At 41.3% G+C, this 15,929-nt stretch overlaps 1 protein-coding gene and 1 long non-coding RNA gene across 3 annotated transcripts in view; one reads left to right on the top strand and one right to left on the bottom strand.

Moving 5' to 3' along the window:
* Nucleotides 1–15,929, top strand: part of CHN2 (chimerin 2) — a 296,328-nt gene that overhangs the window by 222,069 nt on the left and 58,330 nt on the right. The window lies entirely within an intron of this gene.
* The window catches only part of LOC144288664 (uncharacterized), a 51,992-nt gene that overhangs the window by 30,734 nt on the left and 5,329 nt on the right, over nucleotides 1–15,929 (bottom strand). The window lies entirely within an intron of this gene.

Here is a 15,929-nt window from a genome sequence, read left to right as displayed (position 1 = left end):
GCAAAGGTTAGGAACCACTGGTCTAGAACTTCAGAGAATTCACCCCTCTCAAAGCTGGATGGATAAGACTTCATGTAACACCTACAGAAGCCATTCACTGAGAGAATTCATGCACGCTTCTCTAAATCCTACTGAAAGAGTCTACCATATATTTTCATGTTTTGAATTATAGTGAGGGCTAGCCATTGGATTGTTTAATTCTAGGATAGAGTTCATTAGACCAACATATTAACTAAGATGTGGAATGAAGTGGTCCTCTATCCCTAGGTTCTACTTGTCCTAAAAATGTGGCATCCATACTGGAAGAGGAGCATGTGTGCCAAGCCACGGAGTGAGGCTTGAGTTGGAAACCACAGAATAACTAGAGTGGTGTACCTCAAGCTTTCCTATTCCTACCAGTCCTGGGAATCTCCTGAAAGACAGATTCTGATCTGGTGGGTCTGCTCTGAGTGCAAGATTCTGTATTTCTAACCAGCTCCCAATAATGCTGAAGCTACTGGGCCCAGGGATGCCCCTGGGATGCCCTACTGGGTCTTTGGACATTAAGTCTAAGCAGCATGTGAAGGACCCCACTATTTATTCACACTTCTTAAAATGGGTAAATTAGCTTTTATATGTTCTAGACTTGTATTTGAATATTATGTTTAAATGTTGAATTTTATATAATATATTTGAACGTTGATGAAACAAAGCTATCAATTTTTAAAGACTCAATAAATATTTGTGAAGGTAGAGTTTGACCTCATTGCACTCAATGCCCATCCTCACTTGGCCCTGAGAAGGGCAGCCTGACCTTAGGATAAATAGAGGCAACCCTGACTTCTGCCTCTGGATGGCACTTGGCCTTATGTGCCCAGAAGGGTCATATGTGATACACACCATGTAAGATACAACCAGAGGACACATTAGAGTTTTCTAGAGAGAAACTGCAGTTAGTAGCATTTATCCAGGGAGCTGTTAACCAATTGTATCTATACAAGCCAACAAGGTTCTAAAGCTTATGATTCTCTCTTCAGTGGATAGAGAGAAGGTATTTGAAGAAGCTACTTTATTTCAAGTGGATATGCACTGCAAATGGTTTTTATGTATTGGACTCTTTTTTAAGATTTTATTTATTTATTCATGAGAAACAGAGAGAGAGAGAGGGAGAGGCAGAGACACAGGCAGAGGGAGAAGCAGGCTCCATGCAGGGAGCCTAATGCAGGACTCGATCCCGGGACTCCAGGATCACACCCTGAGCTGAAGGCAGATGCTCAGCTGCTGAGCCACCCAGGTGTCCCCATATTGGACTCTTAATACATGCTCAGAGTAAATTGCCAGGGTTTCAGATGCTTATGTCCCAATCCTAACTTTTATTTTTAATGTGAAAAGTACTACTAATCTAAATTTTGATTTCAGATAGTTGTTTTTTTTGTTAAAATTAATAATAATAAGGCTTACTCTTTGATCCTGTTGTTATGTAATACTCACTGAGTAATAAGTAGGAAATACAGAGAAGCAAAAAAGATGGTAATAGACATTTTTGTAATCCACCACATAGGGATACTATTTATTTCCAATGTTTATGTAATAAAAATACTGTACTTGCCTTTTCCTTTAAAAATTAATTTAAATTTAAAAATAAAATTTTTCTTGCAAAATAATTTAAATATTACATTTTCACTGCATACAAACTGGAAAACATAAATTTTAAAAAACATTTGTGAGCATCCATAACCTGGCCTTACACAGACACCTACTATTTTCATCCACCCAGCACTTATAACATTTAAAACGGTAATAGACCACAGTGGCTTCTTCCTGCTAAGGAGCTTAGCATAATTTCTGTCCTGGGTAGATAAACCTTTCTTTAGGAAAATACCTTTATAGGTCATTTATGAAAGGGAAAGCTCTGAGGGAATGGTCAAAAAAGAAAAAAGGCAAAGTAGAAAGCTATCTTAAAGCCTTTTTGAATATATCATTGTTTTGGGTCATAGAGAAAAAGACCCAGAGTGCCTAGATTGTTGGAGGTGGGGGCGGAGCAAGAGGAAGAGCATCGTGGGGTTGTCAAGACCAATGAGAATGAATCAGGACCTTCAAATAACACAGATGTCTATATACAGTTCTGAGGGGTATACTAGGTGGCTTTAGAAATCCTGCCCCCCTCCATCTCCTATCCCCCCTAATCTTTGGTAAAAATCTGCTATGCATAGTTTTAGACTAGAATATGTGGGTAATAAAGGAATTGTAGCAGTACTATAGCATCACCTGGGAGCTTCTAAGAACCCTGATGCCAGGCCATACCTCAACCAATTACATCCAAATCTATGGGTAAGGAACAGAAACAAGCATCATTTTTTAAGCTGTCAAGGTGATTTCAGTGTATACCCAAGAGTTAAGACTCACTATTCTAGACTAACTCTTCAGGCCAAGATATGGGTAATAGGAATTAGATTTGCCTTCTAAAATAGTCATAGATAGATAGATAGATAGATAGATAGATAGATAGATAGATAGATATCAGTGGTTTATAAGACACTAGACATCAGGCAACAAAGGATAGTGTCTAAAAACAAACAAGATGAACCCTACAGTTGCTGCTGCTTACTACCTTAAGAGAGTTCCAGGGAGAACCCAGAGGATTCACTGAGATGGGAAGATGGAGCCTAGAGTCCAGGGAGAGCAAGGAGCTGAGTTCACGGGACCGAGTAAGGGAGATGAGAGAGCTGCATGAAGAGGAAGCTGGAGATCTGGTAGGTTCCCTGGATTTCAGCGCAGCCCATTGAAAGGTATCAGGGCATGCATGTGAGGAAACTAGCCGAGGCTAAGGAAAGAACCAGGTGAGAGGATCAAAAGAAACAGTGTGGATGCTCACACTGGGCCAGGAAAGTGCCTCTTTCCACCAGCCAGAATGGAAAGTCCCATAATTCATGGACCTTTGAGTTGAAAACTCAAGTTTTCCTGCCTCAGGAGTGGGGCATAATTAGCCCTAGACTGAGCCCTGCACCAGATGGGCCGAGAAAATTATGAAAACAAGACATAAAAGGACTAAACTCTTTCCAAGCAACTTAACTGCATCCAAGAACAAAGCTGAAGAATATTTATAGGAATACTAAAATAACCAGCACTCAGAAAGTAAAATTCAGAATGTGTGTCATCTAGTAAAGGAAGACAAATATGGGAAGAGGCAGGAAAACATAACCCATAATGAAGAAACTTATCAATCCAGAACTATCAGAGGTATTAAGGTGACCAGATAAGGACAGTAAAATGGGCATAACAACTGTATTCAAACTGTATTCCATATATTCAAAAAGTTATGTAGAGGAAGAGGACATATTAAAAAATCCAACTTTTAGAGATGAACTTTTCAAACTTTTAGAGATGAACAGTACAATGCTTGAGAGGGAAAATACACTACATGGTATTAACAGAAGACTAGAAATTACAGAAGAAAAAATAAGAGAAATTAAAGACAGAAATATAAATTGTCCGAAAAGAAATTTTTTTTTTAGAAAATGAATAAAGGCTTTATGTGTGGGACAACTTTACATAGTCTGTTAGAGGTGTAATTGGAGTTCTTGAAGAGATAAAAGAGAAAGAGAAGACAGAAAAGAATCTTTAAGGAAATAATGGCCAGAAATTTTCCAAATTTGATGAAAACTGTAAACCAAGGGATCCAAGAGTCTCAACAAAGGCCAAGCACCAAAATCTACACCAAGATACATCATAATCAAATTGCTCAAAACTGGGGCTCCTGGCTGGCTCAGTCAGTGGCATGTGCAACTCTTGATCTTGGGATTGTGGGTTCGAGCCCCACATTGGGTGTAGAGATTACTTAATAAAGATCCTTTAAAAAATGCTCAAAACCAGTGGTAAGAGGGAGGGATTATCAGAGAATGCATGGAAACTTTGGGGTGATAGATAATGTTCATTTTCTTAAAAGTAATGGTAGTTTCCTGGATGTGTATATTTCTTGATTGGTGATATGAGTGATAAATGAAAAATTTTTTAATTATACACTTTAAATATGTACCGTTCATTATATGTCAGTTACTCCTAATTAAAGCTGATATATTTTAAAAAGCAAATAAACAAACAATAACTCAACCCTGGCTACACAGTAAAATCACCTGGGAACTTTGTAAAAGTGTAAGACTCTATCCTAAGAGGTTCTGGTTCAGTTAGTGTGGAATGAGGCCCAAGATCTGTATTCTCAAAGCTTGGCAGTCAATTCTTATTGGCAAGCTTTTTTGAGAAGCACTGCAAGCAGAGAATTTTAGAAACTTCCCCGTTAACCTGATCCAGTGACTAATGACCTTTATTCTGAATAAGTAGCTTTATATTTCAGGGATATGGCCATTTGATACACAATGTTAATTTCTGAGCTCTAGGTTTCCTGTATCTAGACTTTTTCTTATAGGAATCCGATTCCCTTATTTTATTAAAGGATAGGATTCTGATAGCTTTTTCCTTGTTTTCTAAACTAGGAATTTTTTTTTCCTCCTTGGAACATCAACAGCTTCTGATACTCCCAGAAATTCACACTGTCATGCTCCCATTGGTCCCTTTGACTTTAGTGCTAAGAAGGGATTCCTTAGAAGCATATTGCTGGTGTTACAGGTCATAAATGTTTCGAGCGAGGACTTTAAAACTCTCTTAAAGAAGCACACAACAGCTTTACCTTAATTATTTTATTAGTTTGTACCTTCACGTTTATATATCCTATCATGCCACTATCCTGCTTCAAGCGTTCCTTCACCAGCACCCACCCAACTCCAAACTTCTAGATGCAATCCCGTCTTTCTTGGTATCAGGTAAGATTGTACATGACCTGATGCATGCCTGTCTCACTCCTTGACCTTTTCATTTCCAGTCATTCTCATGTGATGGATCACCCTCTAATCTACCTCCAACTCTTCGCAAGACCTGTTCCCTCTCCCTAGAACATGCCCTGGGCTCACTCTCACTGCCTGACTCTCTCCTTCCCACCCTTCAGGTTTTGGGTGATCTATCATTTGTTTGGGGAAGTCACGGAGGTTTCTGGGCTCCCAGAGCACACTACACCTCCCCCACCTGAGCCATTTCTATGATTGCATAAATTATATACAATTATATATCTTATATATATATATAATATGCTATATAATTCAAAATTATATCTTATAAATTGTTTATATATAATATATTATAGATAAGTATAGATTATATAAATATAATTATATTATAATTGCCTATTAACTTCTGTTTTTACCAACCTGACTATAAACTTCTTGAGGACAGGAATCGATCCTAACTTCCGGCACAGGAGCTGGACTGATGATTCGTAAATCAGAAATGCTAGGTTGGATAAAGTACTGGGTTGTACCATTTTTTACAGTACTTTCCTGATTCACAAATCCATCGGGGCCCTGGAAGTTAACACTAAAATCCAGCTATGGGAGCTTCGTACTACAAGAGGCACTTTATAACTTTGGGAAAATGTGGGATTTTTTTGTGGTAACAAGCCTAACAGAATAAACCCAGATGGGAAAAATGAAATTATACCCCCTTATTTTACGCAGGGAGTTTAGAAGACAACTTGAGAACTATAGGAAAAACGGGGTCTCTAAAAAATTAAAGTTTATAAAAATTCATAAACTCAGTGAGTATCTGAAAAATAATCTAAGTGTCAGGAAACCTGGTTTGGAGAGGTAATAATGGAAAGCAAATTTGAAGTTGTCCTTAAATCAATAGAAATGGTTAAACTTCTTATGGTGAGAATAAGAATCCGTTCTTTGGGCCTAGGGCAGGAGTAAATAAACTTTGTCTTGTAAATAAAGTTTTTCTGGAACACAGCCACACCCTGTTGTAGAGACTATGATTTCAGTATAGACAATGGCTGTGTTCATCCACAATGGCAGAGCTGAATATGCTGGACGGGACAGAGACCTTATGGTTTGCCGTCGTAGCACACTTACCACGGGCACTTTGCAGTGGCTGGCCCTTGGCCTCAGAATGAATGATTCAGAATCATTCATTCTGAATCTCTTATGGAGCCCTGCAATGTATTGAACACAATACCTGACATGCAGTCAACCCAAAAAAACACTGGCTGCCATTGATAGTATGGTTGGGTGGACACTGATGCACCAACGCTGGGTGCAGGTAAAGCTCCAGCTGTGCTACAGGAGGCAGGAACACAGATGTTCCCAACATGTGCAATAGTGTGGGCAAAGGCCAAGCAACCAGAAAAGGACTACAGGTGGGTGGTAACCTAGTGTTTATCCCGCTCTAAAGAAAACCACTCTTGGGACATGTTTATATCACTCCCTTTTCTCTTCCTCCAGAGAAAATGATCGAGGGCCAAGCTCAGTTTGTGGTTAGTCAGTATTCCACTCTGACTTTCATGAAGTGGCTTCCAGGATCTTCCCCACTGGGTATAGGAGAAGTTTATGAAATTTAGGGCATAGGGGCACCTGGATGGCACTGTTGGTTGAGTGTCCAACTCTTGATTTCAGTTCAGGACATGATCTCATGGGTCCTGGAATCCAGCCCTGCACTGGGCTATGTGCTCAGCAGAGAGTCTGCTTGAGATTCTCTCCCTTTCCCTTTTCCTCTGCTCCTCCCCTGCTCATGTGCACTCTCTCTCTCACTCTCTCTGTCTCAGATAAGTAAATAAATAAATCTTTTTTTAAAAAAAAAAGAAAAATTCAGAGTGTATATTTTACTTTGACAAATGTCTTTAAGGCAGATAGGAAGGTTTGTTTCATCTTTTTGCAGAGCACCCGTCTGCTTGTGAGTGCCGATCATGCCTCCCCACCATGAAAGCTTGCAGGAAGGTGCAGACTGTGAGTGAGTGAGTGGTTAAGGACGTTGTGGCAGGTGGAATAAGGGGGCTCCAAAGACAGCAGGTCTTTGTCCCTGCAACCTGTAGATGTTATCTTAATTTGGCAAAGCATCTTTGTAGGCGGAATGAAACTAAGGATCTTAAAATGAGATTATTCTGGATTATCCAGAGGGATCCTAAGCACCAGCATGAATGTCTTTCTGAGAGAGAGGCAGGAGGGAATGCACAGATGGGCACAGAGGGGCCATCAGTGTGAAGATGGAGCACGGGGAGATTTGAAGAAGCTGAAAGGACGCAACCACAAGCTGAGGGATGTCAGCTGCCCCAGAGGCTGGAAAAGGCAAGGAACAGATTGTCTCCTAAAAGCTCCAAAGGGAGCACAGCCCCTGATATCAGCCCAGAGAAACTAATTTCAGACTCTAGCCCCCAGAGCTCTGAGAGAAAAAACTGGCATTGCTTTAAGCCACCAATCTTTTTTTTTTTTTTTTTTTTTTTTTTATTCGTGAGAGACCCACAGAGAGAGGCAGAGGGAGAAGCAGGCTCCATGCAAGGAGCCAGACGTGGAACTCGATACAGGGTCTCCAGTATCATGCCCTGGGCTGAAGGCGGCGCTAAACCGCTGAGCCACCGGGGCTGCCCCTAAGCCACCAATCTTATAGTCATTTGTTACTACAGCAGCCACAGAAAACTGATATAGATGAATTAACCCAATGAACAGTGTGTGCATGATTTCATTACGTCGTGCATCACAGTAAACCAGAGAGAGAGAGAGGCAATAGGCCCCCCACTTTTTCTTTATCCACGCAAACACAAGTAGAGGCAGATGATCAATCCTACAAGTTACTGAACTGGGGATGGGGGTGGCCGCTGGGGAAGAGCCTGAAGCAGAGAGAATCAACAAAACGATGGTGGAGGCCTGGGAAGAGAAGAATCCACCGAGGCTTTAGATATCTGGGCAGAGATTCATGGCTCAGCCATAACCCCTCTGCTTTATGTTATACAGTTCCATTTATTTTATAGATCTATATTTATTATTTCATATATTTATATATGTATACTTTTATACTTATGTGTATTCTATAAATACATATAATATATAAATATATACATAAGGCAATGTAATATATTTAATATATAATATAAATATATATTTAATATAAATGTATATCTATAATATATAAATGTATATTCTTTATTATGAATATATACTTATTTATACATATTTACATATATTCACTTGTTTAATGTCTGTCTCTCCCTACATGACAGCATAATTTCCATAAGGACAGAGATTTTTGTCTATTATGTTCACTGTGTCCCCAATTGTGGGAACAGTGCCTGAACGTGATAGGTGTTCAGTAAATAGTTACTTAATACATAAATGAAATCAAGTCAGATAAGGTTTCGAATTAATTGTGAGCTTGTAATTGTATCGAGACCCCAGAGTAATATCCTGATTAAAGTGTGGCAGGCCTGGGGCACCTGGGTGGCTCAGTCAGTTAAGCATCTGCCTTTGGCTCAGGTCAGGATCCCAGGGTCCTAGGATTGAGCCCTGCATTGGGCTCCTTGTTCCCTTGCTCCCTCTCCCTCTGCCTACCCACCCCTCGCTTGTGCATATTCTCTCTCTCAAATAAATAAAATCACTTAAAAAAATTCTGTGGTAGGCAGACAGATCTCTATCTGAGAAACATTTGTTATCAATCCATGGTAAAGTAGTACAAAAATCTTCAGAATTTTATCTTAGTGCTTTTTAAAAAAATCCACTGATTGACTCTCTCTGTCAAATAAATAAATAAATAAAACTTAAAAAAAAAGAAAAGCAGCCGTGGTATGAAGCCCCAGGTACGGCTCTGAACTCAGTGTGGAGTCTGCTTCAGATTCTCTGTCCTTCTCCTTCCCAGTCCCTCTCTCTCTCTCAAATAAATAAATAAAACCTTTTTAAAAAATCCACTGACTAAAAAAAAAAAAAAAAAAAAAAAAAAAAAAAAAAATCCACTGACTGAAAGAAATAGCACAGTTGATACAGAGCTACTGTTAATTCAGTATCTTTTTAAAGATTTTATTTATTTATTCATGAGAGACACACAGAGAGAGGCAGAGACACAGGCAAAGGGAGAAGCAGGCTCCATGCAGGGAGCTGGACGTGGGACTCGATCCCGAACCCCGGGATCATGCCCTGAGCTGCAGGCAGATGCTCAACCGCTGAGCCACCCAGGCATCCTTAATTCAATATTTTTAAATGAATTTGTATTTATTCATATTTACCTCATTTTAAAATGGTCGTTTATATGAGGAAGAGACAATACTTTGAGGGAGGCTGTACTTATTCTAGATATAGGTAATTCTCCAAGCACATAGGTAATCATGAACCCTGAGGAGTCCGTAGCCTGAAGGTTCAAAGTTAGGAGCCAACCCAAAGGGGGAAACCTACGTGTAAAGGCAATTCTGTGATCGGCCCAAGGTATTATAACCTGCTTAGTGTCTTGGAGACAGGACCACACCCAGGCCTTCTATATCCCATCCGGGTACTATTTCAGCAGCCACTGATGAGATATCTCCATAGTTTCTTAGAGGTCACCTCCTAGGCAACTGGGTGTGTGCTCATAGCTGAATGTGGCTAAGGGAGGATACCTGACCAGGGGGGCCACACCTACAGTGGAGGACAGCCAGGTAGCTAGGGCAGGCAGGTAGGAGGACATGCAGGCACCGGGCTGGTTTCATGGGTGTGAGGCCCATGCGGCCTCCGAGAGCCCGGCTCTTGGAAGGCCCTCACTTAGTTTAATGTTCTTCTGTCACCTTCTTGAAATTCTTAATCATTTTTGAAAAGGGGGTACATATTTTCATTTTGCACTGGGCCCTACAAATCCTGTGGCTGGTCCTGTTGGACAAGACAGTTTTATTTCTAGTTTCCTTCTGATCTCATTCTGAAGATACAGCTTTCAGTTTTGCCCCTCAGGATCTGATGGACCATTAGCACTGGGATGGGGAGACTTGGTATACTGAGGCTGGGACTTGGGTGAGGCAAAGGAGGGGGCTTGGGCACAAAACGGAAGAGGTACCCACTCATGGTGTTTTTACAGATGCAGCACTTGGGAGTGAGTGCCCCTCACTTGCCTCACCTGGCCCCACCGTGCGCTACACCTGCGGCACACTATACTCTCCTGCTTCCTTTGTCTTTGACAATGACTGTGCACATCTGTGGCCACTGAATTTTCATCAGCTAGGTCAGATGGCACATGGAAGCCTACCTGGTGGACTTTTTAGATTTTTCTGAAAGTGTTCTCTATGCGTTCAGACTTTATTTCCTCTTTCTCTGCAAGACCGGCTGTGGTTGGCTGGTGCACGCTCTCCTGTGTAAATGTAATTTGATATAAAGCTGAAGTCAATACCATGACACATTTTACAGGAAGGGTGTAAGAGTGGATAGCACTTGTGTCACCAGAGAGCAAGAGCAGCGAGGTGTGAAGTCAGAAAAACTTGCTTCTCAAACTGAGTCCGCTGCATATGCTGTATGACCTAGGGCAAGGCTTCAAGCCCTCTCAGCCTCAGGTCTTCGACTATAAGATAGGGAGAATAAAGCTTTCTCTAGATCCCACGATAAGCGTGAGGGGATAATGAATTGATACACCTGAACATGGTTTGCAAATTACAAAATGCTTAGCTGTTTGTTGGCCCTATTATTCCATTTTTGGAGGGGTATCGTTTTGCAAGCTGGGTCCATTCTGAGTTGCCAGCTGTCATCCACCAGGGTTAGGGGTGAATTCCACAACATCACACGATAGAAGTTAGGCATTGGAATAGGCTTTACAGGAAAAGAAGGAACTGTGAAAGCCAGGGTCAGCCAGATAAGAGAGGATGGAAAGGCCCACTGAGACTATGCCCTCCGCTGGCTGGATTTGTGTTCCAGGAGAGGAACATACCCCCACCTCTGTTTATCTCCCTTTTCGTAGGGCAAGTGTGAGAGGAATTTTGTCAGTGGGGAGATAATGAAACTACGTTGGCACCAGGCAGTCTGGATTTGGGTGCCAGCAGTTTACAAGAATTATCTGGCAACACAAGGTCTCAGCACCTGGGGGCCTTGGGTTGCTACCTGGAGGGAGGACACTTCTTCCCTATCCCATGGGAAGAAGTGCTTGGGTACAGCCTCTCCAGCTGTGAAACAGATTTAGGATCCCACTCCCACACTCTTCAACCAGATAAACTAGGGTGAGCACCTAGAGGCACTTTCAAACATCCTGCTTCTATGACATCAGGGAAACAGAGACCATCATGCTAACCCTTAAAACCTAACTAGGTCATGTCAAGGTTTAGAGGTGGTCAGTTTAGATTTAGTAGAGAGATCAGGGTCTACCCAGGCTAAATCCAGATCCACCTGTTAATGAACTATTTTAAGTGGATGCTGTACAATTTTAAAAGACTCACTTGGGCCTTTGGTCTAAAATGCAATCACGGCTTATTCCTTTAAGTTAAACTTACGTTCTTTGCCCACCCAGAATGTTGTCCTCACTCTCTGTCTCCTTCCTGGCCTGAAATCCCACCCTATATAAGCCCTGCAGTAGGTGCATAGTCCAGTTGTGGTGACAGATTTAGGGGGGCCACAGAAATAGACAAATAATAACAGGACAATATACATTTTGCACTAAATCTCTGGGAGCTTTGCAGAGGAGCAATATTAGAGAAAGGGTTAGGGACACTTCAAAAAGGAGATGACATTCCAGCTGTATCATAGAGGATAAGTAGGATGTTTTTGGATGAAGAAAGGGAAGATGGGCACACTAAATAGGGGAAACAGGGAGCAAAGATATCATACTTCAGATGAGATAACTGCAAAGTATTGAGAACAGTATGTGACACATAGTAGATGCTCCGTAAATGGTAGTGGCAATAGTAATATGTTCAGGGAGTTTCAGATACTCCGGATGGTTGGAATATTGGAAGGAAAGATCTGGAAATGAAACCAAAGGAGGTGGTTTAAGATATTTTTTTCCATGAAGGACTCTGCACAGTATGCTAAGATAGTAAGATTTTTTTTTTTTTTTTTTTTTTTGCAGAATTTTTAAGTCAACTTATTTACCTGCTTTGTCATTCACACAGTCATCACTGTCCCAATGGGAATGCTCTAGGTTAGGATGTGCTAACAGCCCCCAAATATCAGTAGCTTAAAGGATCAAACATTTATTTCCTACTCATGTTCCATACCCATTACAGTCTATACCTAGTACTATCCTTTTTCTATGATTGCTGCTTCCAGCTTCTATCTGAAAACGATGCTCATTACCAGTTCCATTTCGTTGGCCAGAGGAAGTCACATGGCCATGACAATTTCAAATAGGACAAAGCAGTGCAGTCCTCCTATATGGTCACAGGTACATGACTGTGCACATATGTCAAAACTCACAGAACTGTATACTTAAAATGAGCGAATTTTACTGCATGTAAGTTATATGTTAACAATTCTGACTTTAAATAAAAAAAAAACCTTCCGTGTATTTTTTAAAAAGCCAGCTATAAAAAGTATTAAAATCATGATCCAAACAATCACTTCAAATACTATTTTATTTCTAAAAAGTAATTTTATGGATCCTTTTAGAAATACCATAACCTAAAAAAAATAAAAAATAAAAAAATTAAAAATTAAAAAAAAAATAAAAATAAAAAAAAGAAATACCATAACCTGTGCTATGCTCCTAAATGTTTAACAACCTGGAATGTTTTCCCTGTGGGAAAATAGAAGGAATCCTGATGTTTGCGTATTTGCATTGTGTTCATGCTCTTACCATGGCTGATTTTCAGCTTCCAACATGATGTCACTGAATCAAGCTAGGAGGAGATGCACACATTTGGAGCCAATTCAAGCACACTACTAAAAATAATAAAATATACTATAATTTGGGGTGCCTGAGTGGCTCAGTTGGTTAAGCATCTGCCTTCGGCTTGGGTCATGATCTCAAGGTCCTGGGATCTAGCCGTGCATCGGGCTCCTAGCTCAGTGGAGAGTCTGCTTCTCTCTCTGTGTCTGCTCCTCCTCTCCCTGCTCCTGCTGTCTCTCTAAAATAAATAAAATATTTTTAAAAAACTAAATTTAAAAATATACTATAATTTAATTATAGCATTATAAGATATTATTATAATAAGCAGCAACATAATGACTGTCTTCATGATGTTCCAGGACTGCCTTGTACAAATTCTCAGTTGGCTAGTAATGCAGAATTAGTAGTAACAATAATAATAATAATGCCAATTAGATACTGAAGTTTTGAAAAATAATCTGGTAGACGCATAAATTTAAAGCTACTAGTCACTTCACATTTGAGGACATGCAGAAAGGTAAAAGACATGCCCAAAGTCACCCAGCTGGCCGGTGGCAAAACCAGAATGAAAATGCAGGTTCCTGACTTCCTTTTTAATATCTGTGTATGGTTTTCCCCCTTCACTGCAGGAACTGTAGGATTTCAGTTTTTGAATGGGTACCATTGTTCCTAGTCCACTTTCTGATATCCATCTTACAAGTATTATTTTTAAAAGCTCAAACATGCAGCTAAACCATGCCTGTGGTGAACAAGTGACAGAGACCAGGGGGTAGGGAGGGGTATCAAGTGTTATTCAATAGCTGTTGGATCCAAACAATGCATTTCACCCCAGAGAGAATAGAGGATAACCTGACACCTTGTCTCAGGACTGTGGTTCACCCCAACCCACATGGGAGCCAAGTTTCATGGGTTTCCCTGGCAACATGCCATCCTAGCCTTTCTCTGCCTACCCCCCATTTCACCCCGAGTTCAGAAGAGGGCAGCCATACGCTCAAAGCTAGACCACTAAACATTTTCCCATCTCAATTAAACTTTGAGAAGAATCTTCAGAAGAATGAATCCATTCTGTAGGTCTCAAGGTAGAATTAAAACCCATAATAATGAAACTCTTATCAGAATAATGACTATTTGGGGGCCATATGCCAAACTTGTGATATATTTCAAGCTTGTGTGCTTCTGGTTGTACACTTTTTAAATGCCTTTTTCTTCTTTCTTAATCTAATAAATTCTTGCTCTTCCTTCGAGATCCATCTCAATGTCACTTCCTCTTTGAAGACTTCTGATCTTGAACCTGAAGTACCTCCCAACCCCGCTTTAAGTTTATTATTTTTTCCACCCTACTCCTGGGACACTTTGCACCTACCTTTACTACAGCTTAACTCATAGAGTTTTATGATTACTTGTTCAGATGTCTATCTCCTCAACTAAACCAGATATTTGCCCCTTGAAGCAAGGCCCATGTCTTATTCATCTTTCATTTCCTACAGCCTCATAGTGCCTGGCCTAGATCGTAGTAGACATGAAAGAAAGAGGGTGGGGGAGTGAAGGATAGAGGGACAGAAGAAGGAGCCTTCCGGAACTGAGAGCAAACTCTCTGGGAAAAGTGAAGTTTCCCCTTGCCCATGCATGCTCTGAGCTAGCAGATGACCATATACACTCCAGGAAGCCAAGTCTCAACCTTACTGTGCATGAACATCATGAGGCATGTATAAAAAGTGCATTCCTGCCTTCCCTCCCCTACCTCTCCTTTGGTTTATAGATGTGAGAAGCAGGCCAGAAATATGATAGGTTCTTCAGGTGATCTGCAGGACACTTTTGTGAAACCCTGGTCAGATGATTTCAAGAATGCTGACAAGATAAGGGCCGGGGAAAGCTGCAGACTCCAGTGTAGTGTACATACAGTCCTTGGGGCAGTGCTCCACAACCTTCCCTGTTTCTCCAGAATCACAGGGAACTGTAAGACCCTCGGGGAGTCATCTGTAACCCAATCTGACTCACTCATGCCACAGTCCTACAGAAGCAACATGGCATACCTCTTGGTCCAGAATATTTGGCAGACTTTAGGCTCATTAAGGGCACATCTGAAGATTTTCTTTTTTTTAAGATTTTATTTATTTACTCATGAGACACACACAAAGGGAGAGAGTGCAGCAGAGACACAGGCAGAGGGAGAAGTAGGCTCCATGCAGGGAGCCCGACATGGGACTCGATCCAGGACTCCAGAATCATGCCCTGGGCCGAAGGCAAATGCTCCACCCCTGAGCCACCCAGGTGTCCCTGAAGATTTGCAATTCTAGTATGTTATTTGATTATTCTGGCCTGTGGAATAGCTACCTGGGGTCCTAGTGCTAGTGATGGTCTGGCTCAGGAGCATGAGATGTGGCCCTGGTGTCAAGGACCTCCCTCGAAACAGTGACTGTGGCCAGTGCCACTGTTGGAGCTCTTCCTGGCCTGATTGTGGGCCTCCTTCAGGCTGGCCATCGCGCCCTGGCCTCAGCAATAATAGCGCAGTGCCCTCCTGTCAATCATGCATAAAACTCTTGAAGCTGCCACATGCACAGCACCAGCAGCCACCTCTGTCTTTGAAGCTGAGTAATAATGAGCCTGTCACTTCCTTGGAGAGGGCCATTCCCAGCATTCTCAGCACCTGAGAGCTTCTCTAAGTCCTTCACACTCCTGGACACCCACCTGAGCAGATCTCAGAACTGAACTCGAGAAAGATCTGACAAGTGCTGAGCAGTGCATGTCACACTCATTCACATCACAAAGTATATTTGTTTCCCAGAAGACGATCGTTTTACATTCCTGCTCATTAAGTTACTATAATTATACCCACATGGGGTATAATTGATTTTAATTTTCACTCTGAGGTAGCTCCGGGTTACAGCCATGAGTCTCTCACCTTGGAGAACTCGCTCCCTTTAGTTAGCATTTAAATGAGTATCAGGAGGGAAACACAAGAAGTAATTATGAGGAGAAACCAAGTGTTGAAAGGGGCAGTTTTTGAAGTGCTTGGACATCCTGACATGGCAGTGCATGGTTCCAGTTCAGTACGTGGGAAGTCAGCGGGGTGGCCCAGGGAGCAAGACACCCCGACATTGATGAATTGTGCAGCTGTACTCGGGGGCCCAGCCTCCCTCTCCGTGCTAGAGTTACTCCAATGTGATGCCTGCCCATGGCTCGGTAGCCTCTGCTCACAAATTAGCACGTATTTTAAAAATCACACGTTTTACTCTACCTATAGTCTACAAACAAATGATAGTAATGCTACAATTTCAATTGCCCACTCTTTTTTTTTTTAATTAACAATT

This window comes from Canis aureus, chromosome 18, assembly GCF_053574225.1.
Source record: "Canis aureus isolate CA01 chromosome 18, VMU_Caureus_v.1.0, whole genome shotgun sequence".
In the NCBI taxonomy this organism is placed as follows: domain Eukaryota; kingdom Metazoa; phylum Chordata; class Mammalia; order Carnivora; family Canidae; genus Canis; species Canis aureus.
This window is presented reverse-complemented; position numbering and strand designations above follow the sequence as displayed.